This window comes from Lampetra fluviatilis, chromosome 41 (assembly GCF_964198595.1).
Source record: "Lampetra fluviatilis chromosome 41, kcLamFluv1.1, whole genome shotgun sequence".
NCBI classification, from domain to species: Eukaryota; Metazoa; Chordata; class Hyperoartia; order Petromyzontiformes; family Petromyzontidae; genus Lampetra; species Lampetra fluviatilis.
Window position 1 is genome coordinate 1,322,605 of NC_136315.1, and position 13,876 is coordinate 1,336,480.

Here is a 13,876-nt window from a genome sequence, read left to right on the forward strand (position 1 = left end):
GGAGCACTCTAAGCGCATTCAGTGTAAATTCCAACGGGGTAATTGTATTCGCCTTCTGCCTCTGCGTGTCTACCGCGAGAGTTTTCGCTGGATGTGTTTCGGTTTGCAGCAGCGTTGGACCGACACGATGCCCGACGCTTACTCTCCACGTGTCGAGATCTCCTTTGAGTTAATGTGTGTGTGTGGTGTCTATTGACGGTTACATTCCATTCCCAATATATTTCACTTGAGTGCCGTTTACCTGGCTGTGCGAGTCCGATTCCCAAACACGGCCAACGTCAGTGGCGAGCGATATCCGAACTGGTCCTTGGCCGACGTTACCAGCAACCCACGAGACTGACCAGCGTTGTGAAGTAGAGTCAACCTCTATAACCGACATGGCTTGGTGAGGCCTTCATCCAGCAGTGGATTAATCAGGGGCTCTAACGTATTCATATAAAATGTGTAAGCACAGGCGCAGATGCAACTTGCATGTACGTGTACCACAGCATATATAATATGGGTGATTTTTATTTCTCTCAATGTATGAAGGAGCTTGTTTTAATGGAACATTTTTATCGAATGAGTGCATAATGTGCAGAATTAGTGAAATGTAGTTCTGCAGCAAATTGCATTGAGTGAAAATGTGATTCAATTATTTTTGAAAACGATCTAGAACATTGGTTAATGTTGCGGTCTTTAATTTTTCAACTATAAGCATTTATACAAGTGGGACTATATAAGTTACATAACTTTATTTGAGACGATTAAAACTAGTGTTGCATGCAAGTGCTCGTAATGTGTATGTGTCCCGTTCTAATAACAGTTGAACGTTAACCTGAAACTTACATCCATATGTCGATCCACTCCTGGATGGTTGGCTCATACATCACTCAGCGACTCCTCGTGCCCGTGCCGTGGGCGCGTGCTGAGAGCAGTGCCCGCTGACCACCACGCCACCACTCGGTAACCCATTGACGCGATGCACATTGAGCCGGACAGGTGCCTCTCGTTCCGTGCAATCACCGTGGCGTCGTGCCGTGGCAGCGCAGGTGAAGTGAGCGAACCAGATGGCTCGGGGGAGAGGCGGTTACACGTACAATGGGACGTTTAACAATAGTGCACCGTTGTGTAGAGAGAGAAGACACGGACGGATGGAGATCATTAGAGTAATCAGGATGTATTTTGATTCGTGAGTGAATGGATGGAGTGGAGGAGCGGTGGCGAAGCGGTTAGCACACTGCGCTACGAACCTGGCAACCCGAGTTCCTATGCCGGATGAGCGACATCTGAACGTGTCCTGTTCCTCCCCCCTTCGCCAACCGGCGCTACTGACCAGTGTGGTGAAGTATGGTCAAACATCTCCCCGATGACAAACACTCCGTAGTGGGGCCTTCATCCATCATCCATTAGATGTGGGTAGGGAGGAGGGAGAGGCGAGACCCCCACCCATACAGAATCGCCACTGACACATTAATCATCACGTGTCAGTAAACCCTTACACGCTCATTGCTGCACGGGGCGATGGGTTCATTCGGCGCGTGTTAAAACATTGATCAAGGAAGCTTAGAGGTTTTGTGTGCGCTGTTATTGTCTCCTATTTGCAATGGAGTGCACATACAGAGTGTAACTCAATATCACTCGTGAGGATTTAAATCCTCACCTCATCCTTGAGCGGCGATCAGTTGCGCAACTGCTCGCAACTGGTTGCAGAGGCGTCCGCACGCAAGCGATTCGAGTCGATTGCAACCGAGTCGCTTCCGGTGTGGATCTCCGAGCTGCCGATTGGCAGCCCTGTGTCGATCCACTGCTGGATGAAGGCCTCCCTCCCCGCACCTTGAAGGGCAATGGGAGTTACTCGGCAGTACCTCGCCACGTTGCACAGTGCGGGCTGGTGGCATGCTGCTGGTTCACACCGATGTTAGCCTCAGTCAGGATGCGAACTCGGAACAGCCAGGTCCATTGCGGTGCGCTAACCGTTGCACCACCCCTCGATCATCGGGACGCAAGTGCCCATAGCGTTGACTAAATACGTGCATGAAGTCATCTTACGTTATCCTATCATTACAGATACACTGGAAGTAATGAATGATGTAGGCACGGCAGTATTCGCCTTGAAAACGTGCAGGAGATTATATGATGATCCATGCATAGATACCCCATTAAAATATTATACGGTGTATAGATAACATTTTATTTCAAATTCTCCGCGTGTGTCCCACCAATGTCAACGCACTCATTCAATCGATTTAACTCCCTCCTCTGTAAAGATACGAAGCCATCGATTTCACACTTTCAGTCAACTGCTGAGAAGAATGTCAGACGGGGGACGATATAAATCAGTGGGATGTCTATAAATGGACCACCCCGTAGCATATGCGCTACGAATGAAGGTCATGGCGCGAAACGTCGGACCACGATGTTACCGAACGAACGTCTCTAGTTGTTTTATATATGTCATTTGTACTTATGCACAACAGCTAGCAGCAGTATCACCGCATTAATCACTTAATATTAATAAATAAATCAGCGCGAGTCGGAATCAATCACGGAGTCACACACCCCTTTATGGGGGCGGCGGGCGGGGTTAAAAAACGGAACGCTGTCAAATAGATGAGGACAAGTGAAGGTTCGTTTACATCATTAGGGATACAATACGCCAAACGTGTAAATGGCATTCCGGGGAGCCTAATGTTCGTCTTCGGGGTCAGGCAAAGACAAATGCCCAATTCACGACCTCGTCCTGCGGGAGTCTTGGTTCAGGTGGCGGAGCCGAGATCCGTCGCGACTGGAGCCCAGCAGCAGTAGCGACAGTGGTCGTCTGTGCCCTCGCTCGCCCATTATTCCACCCCCTCCACCCCCCCGAGCTCGCTCTCACGTTCCCGGTAGTTGACGTCAGCGGAGGGGTTTTTTCCCCCTCTCTTCTTCTTCTAAAAAAATCCCCCAAAGCCCCGCTTAAAAAGGGTTGAGCGGAAACGTTATCAATCACGCAGCACGCGGACCCCCCCCACCGCCTTCTCTCGCTGCGCCGCTGTAGATTTCAGCGCACGATGAGCCAATTTGTTGAGCTATCATTTGTGGCCAGGTCGCTTCTGAAAACAATGTAAGCTAATATCACAGTGGGCTTCACCTGGTAAGATCGTTCTTTATTTCGTTTTATTCGTCTATTTTCAAGTGATTTGTTTACCTTCCATATACTCTGCACCTCCTATCGTGTTGTTGTGTTGTTTGTTGTTCTAACGTTCTGACCCGCCTCTACTGGAACATCTGTGAAAACGAGATTTACTGCTCATCGGATTCCCCCAGTATAAATAAAGATGCTGATTCTGATCCACACACACACACACAACACCGGCTCGACTCCAAAACCCGGCCAGGGCACACCAACTAATGCCCACATCGCGTACACACGCGCGCTTAAACTGCTGTGTGTGCAAAAGCCTCGCTCCATTTTTATGTAATCACAGCGAATTATAACGTCGCAGGGATTTGCACATTCTGGAAAGTGACATTGTTCGATGACCATGCGGACTCTTTGTATTGCGTATTGCGAGCGGCCTGCCTTGACAGAAGGAAACCAGTCACTGTGGGTCTCGTATTGAAGGTTGGGTTTGCGCTTTCTGCCGACTAAATGACGCCTACTCATTTTCTTTTCGGTTGGAGTGGTTTAGCGCCCTGCGCCATGCACGTCGTCAATTTGCCCTCGGTAATAATTTACAGCCGCATTATCAATCCACTGCTGGATGAAGGCCTCCCGCACGTGTGTCGTTCATGGGGGTTGTTCGACCATACATCACCTACGCTGCTCAGCGAGACTTTGTGAAAAACGGGGGTCGGGGGAGCCCATCACGACTCACTCAGTTATCACTCGCCACTGATGTTAGCCGTGACCGAAAATCGAACTTAGGTCACCCGGTTCGTTGTGGCACAGTGCGCCAACCGTTGCGCCACCACTCCGTATTCTTCCGACGAAAACACACTCTTGGAAAGTAAAACGCACTCCAAACTTGTGCCCGCCGTATCGGTGGTTGTTATATATATATCTATAACGAATTATAAGACGCACTTCCAAAGGTTACTTGAAAATAAATAGCAACGGCGCGTCTCATAATCCGAACCATATGTCAATTAACTCGGGCACAAAGCAGCGTTGCTGGAAACAAATACAATAAATAGTTGGTGCTGAGCCGTTATATGGAGGTGCGGGTCGTTGGCCGCATGTGAGAGTTTGCATTGCTCGGCTTAAGAATGGCAGTGTTGTAAATTCCCATTGAGCCTATAAGGTTTATAGCCAGGACTCATTGGCCTGGTGGCCTGGGCGATTGTGTGTCTCACACACACGGACAGACACACACACACAAGCGGGCCCTCAATGAATTCATTTAAAACGTGACTCTTGAAAAAATAAGCTAACACCTCCTTAGGCCCATTAGCAGCAACCCCCAATCACTTAGACAGGAAATGGCTGCGCGAGACACATTCTAAATACTCGGCAGCCACCGACCACCTCGAGATGAAACACGAAAACCAGAGCCTCGGTGGACCAAGAGGATCGCGTGGCTGGCTGAGGGCAGCCTTTTGTCTTGCCAGGGTTCCCATCTGACCCTGGTTTGGAGAAGGATCTCCACCCACTCCGTCTCCCGTAGAACTCCCCCCTTCCTCGGTCCATATTCGGGATTTTGAGTCTGTTTTACTTTTATAATCGGGTCTTTAAAAAACTCACCTATTTGCACAACGAGGTTTTCCCTGTAACTTAAGATTTGACAACTAAATTTGTAGCCTAATTGGATTACTCTGTGATTATTATTAATTACAGAGTATTATTATTCGCTTTTATCGCAGCGCCTCATTTTGTTGGAATTTCGAGAGTAGTCATTGACATCGTTATTATCAGCTTTCCATCTCGCCTAGATTGTATCTATAACTTGTGAGCGAAGTTTTGTTTTTATGCACGGCGCTTTGAGATTCTTCAATGTGAAAGGCGCTTCACAAAATAGATGCTATTACTAGAATCTCCCTGAAGCTGAGAGTGGTACCGTGCATTCCGGATTATAAGACTCACCGCTCACCCTGCGTTCTTAAGCAAAAATGATGGGACGGCGTCTTAAGAGTCCTGTAGGTACGTGCGCGCGTCTTAGAGTCCTGTAGGTACGTGCGTCTTAGAGTCCTGTAGCTACGTGCGTCTTAGAGTCCTGTAGCTACGTGCGTCTTAGAGTCCTGTAGCTATGTGCGCGCGCGTCTTAGAAATCCGGCGGGGGTTGAGCCGTGGAAGCGCTGGCGGCGCCGTGAGAGGGTGACGCTCTCGGAGTCGGCCAGCAGACCGCTCCCGCACGCGGGCAATGCGCCCCGCACGGCAAGGGGCGGCGGGGAAGGCGAGCAAAGGGGTGAGCAGCGGCGGAGATTTCACGACTGTCCACCCGAACGGTAATTCCACATTACCGTGGCGAGCACCAGTATCTCTAAAATCCTTTTGCACAGCGGCGCAATAACGTAGGGGTGCTGGTGGGGGGCGGTGTAGTTGTGGTTAGCGCAGCACGCTATCGACCTGACGATCACAGAGTTCGATTCCAGGCTACGGCTAAACGTCACTGGCGAGTGACATCTGCAACGAGTCGTGGGTCTCCACATTCACCAACCAGCGCTACTGACCAGCGTGGTGAAGTTTGGTCGAACAATCCTCCCGACTGACGCGGCTTTGCATGCAATGAAAGCAACGTCGTGTACTATATATATATTTTTGTAATCACCACGACTTCACCATTGTATCATTCGAATACCGAACGTGATTATGAACCGTTGCATAGTGAGTGTGTCTGGTGTGCACCTTTAGTTTGTAGTCCTTCCCCGCAGCTCCCGATTTGAACGGTTGACTAACGTACGGTGCGAAAGAAGTTCAACATACACACACACATACAAGGACCTCCCAATAGTCAACTGCAGAGGTTCCCCGCGGGCCCTGGGCGCGTGCCACGGCGCGCGAGTGTCATCACTGCGCGGAGCGGTGGGAGTTGGTGGTGATGGCAGTGAGGGTGGGTGGGAGAGCTTGTTGTGGTTGTGGTTGTTGTGGTTGTTGTGGTTGGGAGGGGTTGAGGGGTCTGCCCGCTGTAGTGGGGAGCGGTAGCGCAGCGGTTAGCGCTACTCTGCGCTACAAACCCGGCGACCCGAGTTCGATTCCTGCTCGCGGCCAACACCGGTGACGATTATCTGAACCGGTCCGGAGCCTCCCCTAGATCGACTCAGCCTCAAACGAGTACCTGGTGCGATGTGTAAACATCGACCACGAGGGAGACAAAGGCGGCCGGGGGTAGTGCTGGCCACCCATCCCCTGGTGTAGCGTCCCGGCCTTCCTAGGTGCTGCTCGCTAACAGCACTTGCCCCAACATTCTGTTAAAGGCTAAACGGGGGATCTTTGTCTTTGCGGTTTGGGGGTTGGGGGTGGGGTGGAGGGGTGGGGTAGGGATCCGCGGGCAGACGGGGTAGGGGTACTCTAGGGGGGGGGGGGGTTGCTATAGGGGTGCTGCAGCCGGCACGGGCACTTTAGTTGGATGTAAGCGCGGCGAGCGAGAGAGCGAGCGAGGAGTGGCGCGCCGCGTCTCAGCAGCAGCCGCAGAGTCAGCGGAGGAGAGCCTCGCAGGTCCCACGTGCCGTCACCTCGCTCCTGCGCAAGGTGAGTGAGCGGGTTAGCCAGCGAGAGACGGCGGCTTCTCTTAGCTCTTCGAAGTTTGTTCTCACGTTGAGACGAACGTGATAATGATGATGATGATAATGTGAATAATAAGGGATGAGAACGCGTCCCAGAGTGCACGTCCACCGTAGGCGATGAAGAGATTCAAGTCGGCGCGCGTGTCGCTGCCCGGTGGATTATTGTGCGTCGCACGATCGTGACAAATAGCGACGGCTTCGGGAGGCCTTCATCCAGCAGTGGAATAAACATGGCTCATGATGATGATGATAATGACGAACAATGTATGCAGGTTTGTCATCTATCCACTGCTGGATGAAGGCATCCCCACGTAGTCTCTGTGATCGAGGGGATGTGGAACCATTCTTCACGACGCTGGGTTGGCGGAGTCCAGCACGACCGCTTGCTGATGTCGGCCGTGGCCGGGACTAGAACTTAGGTTGTTGTTGGGTTTTTTTTTAATCGCCATTTCGCGAGTAGAAACTCTTTAACGAAGCGCACGTGCAGATGCCGCGTCTCGCCCCGCACGTGCGCGCAGGGCGGCTTGTGTCCCGGTCACCGCGGTGATGCGCATCACAAGAGTATCGCATATCTAAGAGGAGCTAACCTTAATGGGGCAAGTGGCCGCGGTATTTCCTACATTACAAACCTTTGATTTTGATTTTGGCCTCAAGGTACAGACGGGGTGGTTTTTTTTCTCCCCCACTTCCCACCGCAATCTAATGTTGTATCATTATCTGCCTTGACCCGTAATCTGAATGTTGTATCATTATCTGCCTTGACCCGTGATCTGCATGTTGCATGCACAGCGGTGCGGTAACTCCGTTCTGGTCAAACCACTGCTGAATGAGGATGTCGTCGCCGTCCCCTCCCTCCCCCATGTGCCCGCGTGGGTCCCGTGGGTACTTACTTGACCATACTTCACCACGCTGGGCAGCGCCTGTTGGTTGAATGGAGAGGGGAGCGATAGCAGGATCAGTTCTGATCTCACGAGCCACCGATGCGAGCCGTGGCCAGGATTCAAACTCAGGTTGGCGGGTGGTTCATAGCGCAGTGTCCTGACCGTAGCGCTATATTCACTCTGCAATGTCAATCCATTCCGAGGGGGGGGGGGCGGGGGGCAGTTGACCATACTTCACACCAGGCTTGATTTTGATGTCTCTCGTCACTGGCGTGAGCCGTGGCTGGGAATCCAACTGGGGTTTGGCCCACGGCACGCTGGCGCGCTAGCTACCACTGCCACAACAGGCACGTTGAGACAAGTGCGGGTTTATCAAGCACCTATGGCGCACGAGGGGGTGGGGTGACCAGCAACACGCCCGGCCGCCTTTATCTCCCCCGCGATGTGCAAAGCATCGCACCATCTTGAGGCTTGAGTCAACCCAAGGACCGGTTCAGGTGTTAGCGCGCGCCCACGTGCTACGACAACCGCGACTTCACCACCGCCGCTTGCCACAAACACGCGTTTAGTTTTCAAAACAGGGCGCAATGATGCACGTAATGGATGGTTCCTGTCCACTCGAAAGTGGCTGGCGTGGCTGGCTGAGCGAGGTGGCGTGCCCTGCGATCCTTGAGTCCCAGTTATTATCTCATTAGAAAGCCGCAGGGACGCTATGCACTTGTAAATCCCGAGTGAAAACTCATTGCGTTAGGATTGTTTTTGTGCGTGTTTAGTTTGTTCTCCTTCCCCCCGCGCCTCCGATTATCGCGGTTGGCTGCGTACGGTGCGAAAGAAGTTCAGCATACGGTACATACATATCGCCGGCGCGGCTGTGTCCGGTGCTGTCCGGGAATCGCACGCACAGCGGATGAGTTTGTGTGACTCGTGAACGCAGCGGCACCCGTGGCTCGCTGTAACAGCTCGCGGTCTGTGTCTGTGCGTGTGCCTCGTCCTTGCTCTTGATATCGCTCAACAGCTGTCTGCATAAAATGCTCCCAGCTTGCGCATCCAATTGTTCAAATGGCTCACGTTGCTAATGTTCCCAGTCAACGCACACGTCCCAGCTATCCCGCGTGCCTTCACAGCAGCCTGGTAATGCGAATTCAACAAACAACGCCGCTAATTGCCCCCAGTAACGAAAACCACCCACGAGTCTTAACTCTCTGTATAACACACTCCACCCCTTACAATCATCATCATCATCACCATCGCCATCGTCATTGTCATCGTCAGCCATGTTCTATCCACCGCTGGATCAACGTATCCCCGAAAGCCACCGCGAGCGCTCAACTCGTGGCCTTACGAGATGCAACACATTCTCTGAGCACCCACGCTCGAAAGCTGATGTTATCGCTTCCGTTCCCCGCGGCGGATGAACGGTGGTCCTCTAGAGTCTAGAGCGAAGTTTGTGGTCGTAGCGGCAACGTCACCGGTGACTTTATTGGGCTGTCTCGTGGGCTCCATCGCACGACGTCGATATGATCGGATAATGGATAGGGGAATGCGTAGGTTTTGACGTCGCGGTTGTCAAACGCTGTGAGTCGTACGTATTGTTGGGTAAGGATAGGTGGGTATGTGAGTAGAGGCAAGTACAGTTGCATGGGTATTGGTGAGCACTGGAAATGTGAGTATAGGTGAGTGTGGAGAGCGGTTGTGTAGCTGTCAGCGTACTGCACTGCGAACCCGGTGATCCGAGTTCGATTCCCGCTCACGGCCAACACCAATGACGATTATCTGAACCGGTCATGGGCCTCCCCTATGTCGACTCAGCCTCAAATGAGTACCTGGTGTGGTGTGTAAATATCGCCACTGGGGAGACAAAGGCGGCCGGGCATGGTGTTGACCACCCACCCCCTCGTGTGCCGTGCCGGCCTTCATAGGTGCTGCTCGCTAAAAGCACTTGCCCCAACAGTCTCTTCAGGCTACACGGGGGATTTTTGACTTTGTAGAGGTGAGTAGAGGTGGGTGCTAATGTTAGAGGCGGTACGGGCCACACTGCATCGCATCAACTCTCTGTGTGTAAATGCCCGTTGAAGATTGTAATCACGTTATTTCAGTCGAACTTTGACGATCATGGCTCGGTTCCCCATGTCTTTACAGCGATGTGCGTGGTCGTGTTCTTGGGGTTTCAGTGAGGATCATTATTATTAGTACCACGCGGAGAGGACCCATCGCTCTACAGCTGTCATTGTCATACTCGTTTTACAATCCTGGACTCGGAGCACTAAAAGCAATTTGCTCGTTTACGTAATACAATGCCAAGACAAATACGTATCGTGAGGTTTTATTTTGTAAATATTCCCTAAGATTGAAATAATATCATGGCGAAAGAATTACGTTAATCGAAGCCGCGAATTGAAAAGTTGGAGCAAATTCTTGCTTTACGGCACGTGACACAGTGTTCGATATCCGTGACATCCCACATCTTCAGTGGCGCTCTCTATTGCAACATCGTCCACCGTTTCAACTCGGTTGAGTGTTTGCTACACGGAACATCCCGATTAGCCAGTTACCCCGCCAGCTTCGGTGGCAACGGCCCGCCGCAACCACAAACTAGAGAGTTATTGTGGCGGTGGAGAGGAGCCGAGCCAGCAAACAGGCAGGTAACTCGCGACACAGATTATTATTATTATAATAATTGTATCATTGACTGAGAGTCAACGCGGCATTCATTCCGAGCAGAGCACGCCGCTCGCCTGGCACCCCTCGTCCTCGTCCTCCTCAGACATGGTCAATCCACTGCTGGATGAAGGCCTCCCGAAGCTATATTCCTCACCGTCGGTACTGCAATGCTGCATTCGAGCTGAGCCTGCTTAATATTGCGTGAAAATAATAATAAATAAGCGTGTTTCCACGCAGACAATGAAGTCGACGTTTCGAGCGACCGGCCTTCTGCATATGGAAACATGAATCAATTCATTAGGCGGTGATACTTTGTTGGCAGTAGTGGTCCACAAGTACGAATAACAACAACAATAATAACAACAAACTCAACAAACTCGTCAATAACATGGCCTTACTACTTCCATGTGCTATGGCAGTGGTCACTGCATCGCGCGCTTTCAGATGCACTTCTGCGGCCGTCTGGAACGCTCTTCCTTCCGATATACGGAAGCCACTAGAGCTATGCACTTTTAAATCTAGATTGAAAACTCAATTTTTTACAACTGCTTTTTATTTTTAGTGTGTTGGACTTCACCCTGTACCTCCGATTAGCACGGATGTCTACGTACGGTGCAAAATAAGTTCAACATACATTAGGAGAAGAATTGCCCGAAACGTTGACTAGTTTTTTTCCTTTTAAGGTCACAGTTTTTATGTGTGTGAAAAATATGAGCGCTGCTTCTTCGTCCGTTTCCTTGATAAATGTTCAACACCGAGGGCACACGAATGTATTAGATTCGCTCCCTAACACTCATGAGACGGTGTTATTCGCTAGCAACTCAAACGCCGCTGGCATGCTTGTATATTGCCCGGAGATCAGTCATCCGAAAAGTCAATATCTGTTCAGTTGAAAGGAAATGCGCATGTTTTTTCTTCCTCTTTGTACCATTAACTGTGGTGTGATCATTGATGCGGCTCCTTCGACACGCAGCTTAGCGTGTAGTATGCGTGGTATAGCAGTGCACGTGTGGATAACACGCGCGAACCGCACGGATGATTGTCAGCTGGTAGTTACACTGAGATTTACCATCACGCAAAGGTCTACGTAATAGCTTTGCAACGTGCAAAAAGCTCTCAGCCTTATACAAACCACCAGCTCCAAAAGAACTGAATGTGTGGCTGAGAGCAGCTTTTAAATGTGGAGGGAAAAACCAGAGGACCAGGAGAAAAATGGACGCTACCACGGGGAGAACTTGCACACTCCAGATATACAGGCGTCAGGGTCGGGGAATCGAATCCACGACCTCCTGTATACGAGGCAAAGTAGTTAACATCTCGCCACCGCGGCGCCCCTATTAGTGAATGCTGACACAGCGGTGTAATGGTAAGCAGCGCACGCGACTTGCAATCCAGAGGTCACCGGTTCAATGCGATCTCCCGCCGAGGACGCGAAAACAATGCGTAGATTTCTGAATCCACTTCCCGGACTCAATCCCTACTTCTCTTCCACCCAGCATGCAGTCTGAATGGCTACGCCGCCACAGTTAAGAGCACGGTTAGACGATGGGCAGGTCTCGTGCTGTGGGGTAGAGTGTGGCTACCCCCACCAACCACCTCTTCCAAGACGTCTGCTACACCGTGCAAGAGGATGCCCAGACACAGCCGCTGGAGGGACCTCTCCAGCGCGCCCCCTAGCGGAGGCCCTTTGACCAGCAGTGGCGTAGAGGAAGACATTGCAGGGCTGCGCCTGTACCTCGGGGCTCGCATGGGGCACGGGTTGCAGTTGCTGGCGGCCGGGTACGTGACGGCTACTAATTGACGTGATTAGGGGCGTGGATGTGGAGGCGACACGCCGGCCTGCTCAACCTGGACTCAATTATCCGAAGGCAATGCTCACTGACACACTCTGCTGTAACGACACTGCAGGGGATGATATATATTGTGTTTAGAGTGCCAAAGGTTCATATTGAATTTATTAGACCCCAGGGCTTAATTTCAGCTGGGTTATTTTTTGGGGGGGGGGGTGGTTGGAGATCCGGAAAATATTTACTCGCCCGCCACACCACATCAAGTATTCATTCTCAATGTGGCTGTGGATATCAGTCACGTGCCGCTTACTCCAGTTTATCGGCGATCGGGAGAGTATGCGGTGAGAAATTGAGGCCCGATTAGGCCTACGTTGTCCCACACGTGTCTAGATCGTAATCATCATCAGCCATGATCACTCCACTGCTGGATGAATGCCTCCCCGAGCCGTCGCCGTCCCTCGTGGCGGTATCTCGATTGCAACGGCCTCTTTCCAGTTGCCTGTTCGCGAGCTGATCTCATTTCTCCGAGTCCCACCGCGTTTGGCTGCCACTCCGATTTATGTTTGAATGCACGTGGAAACCTCTTTCGCACCGTACGTAGTCAGTCGTTGTTAGACTCGGCCATCATCATCACCATCATCACCATTCCTCCTAGCGATGGACCTCATGGCCGAACTCACTGATTTACTCCGAACGGCCAGTGTGCTGGGCGTCTCTGCAGCTTGCGTTTGGCTTTCTGATCCAACCCGTCTCTTGACTTGCGCACCGTGCCCTCTGCAGTGCCGGATTAAGATAGTGCGGGCCTGTAGCATATGTTAGGAAGGGGCCCTAAAAAAACACTTAAATATTAAAACACACACATTTTTAACTTGCACAGTAAAGTCATTGTATTTTTGTATTTGATATACAGCCAGATAATACGATAAATCGCTAACCGTAAACACCCGGTCGTTCATACAAGTTGAAGAATCACTGAACTGGAATTGATAGCTTGAAAGCATTTAGCGTGGGGCCCTTGAAAGTGCGGGGCCCGTAGCTACTACATTATGTAGCTACTTTTGCGACGAGGATAATCCGGCACTGCCCCTCTGTGCTTCAAGGCCCACGCTGGTTCACAGTGGGGGTCAACGGCTTGGTCGGTTCATGTCCATGCAGGTCCAAGAGAGCCAGACCCCTACAGTGGCCATGCTGCACCACGCGTTTTGTCCACCGTGAAATCCAGCAGTCCTTCACGCCCACAGGTCTCTCGATCCTTAACTACCTCGTCCATTCATTCCCTCATTCATTGCCTGAGTCCCTCAATCCTAGCTCCTTCATTCCATCATTCCTCAGTCTATCGATCCTAACTCCCTCATTTATTCATTCCCTGAGTCTCTCATTCCCTCACTCCCCTCAATCCTTCATGCCCTCCTCATTCCTTCAGCCTCCCCACCCCCACCGGTCTTCTCGGCCTCGCGACCCCCGAAGATGCTGGAGTCGTGGCGCCGAGGTGAGGCTTCGCGCTCCCGGGAGCTGCACAGATGTCCATGTTTTGTTTTTGTCAGCCTCGAACTCCTCCGGGGAGGAGGAGGAGCTCGAGGCAGCGCCCCGCGAGGCGTGTGTGTGTGTGTACTTGTGTGTGTACGTGTGTGTGCGTGTCTGTGTGTGTGTGTGTGCGTGGGCGTGGGTGTCTGTGCGTGTCTGCGTGTGTACTTGTGTGTGTACGTGTGTGCGTGTGTGTGCGTGGGTGTCTGCGTGTGTGTGTACGTATGTGTGTGCGTGGGTGTCTGCGTGTGTGTGTGCGCTGGCCCACCCACCCCCTCGTGTGCCGTGCCGGCCTTCATAGGTGCTCGCTAACAGCACTTGCCCCAGCAGTCTGTTGAG

At 51.7% G+C, this 13,876-nt stretch overlaps 1 protein-coding gene across 1 annotated transcript in view; it reads left to right on the forward strand.

Moving 5' to 3' along the window:
* Positions 1-6,554: 6,554 nt before the first annotated feature.
* Positions 6,555-13,876, forward strand: part of NDNF (neuron derived neurotrophic factor) — a 29,869-nt gene continuing 22,547 nt past the window's right edge. The window contains exon 1 of the mRNA XM_078875254.1: positions 6,555-6,646. The gene's annotated coding sequence lies outside the window, so the exon portion shown is untranslated. The remainder of the gene's footprint in view (positions 6,647-13,876) is intronic.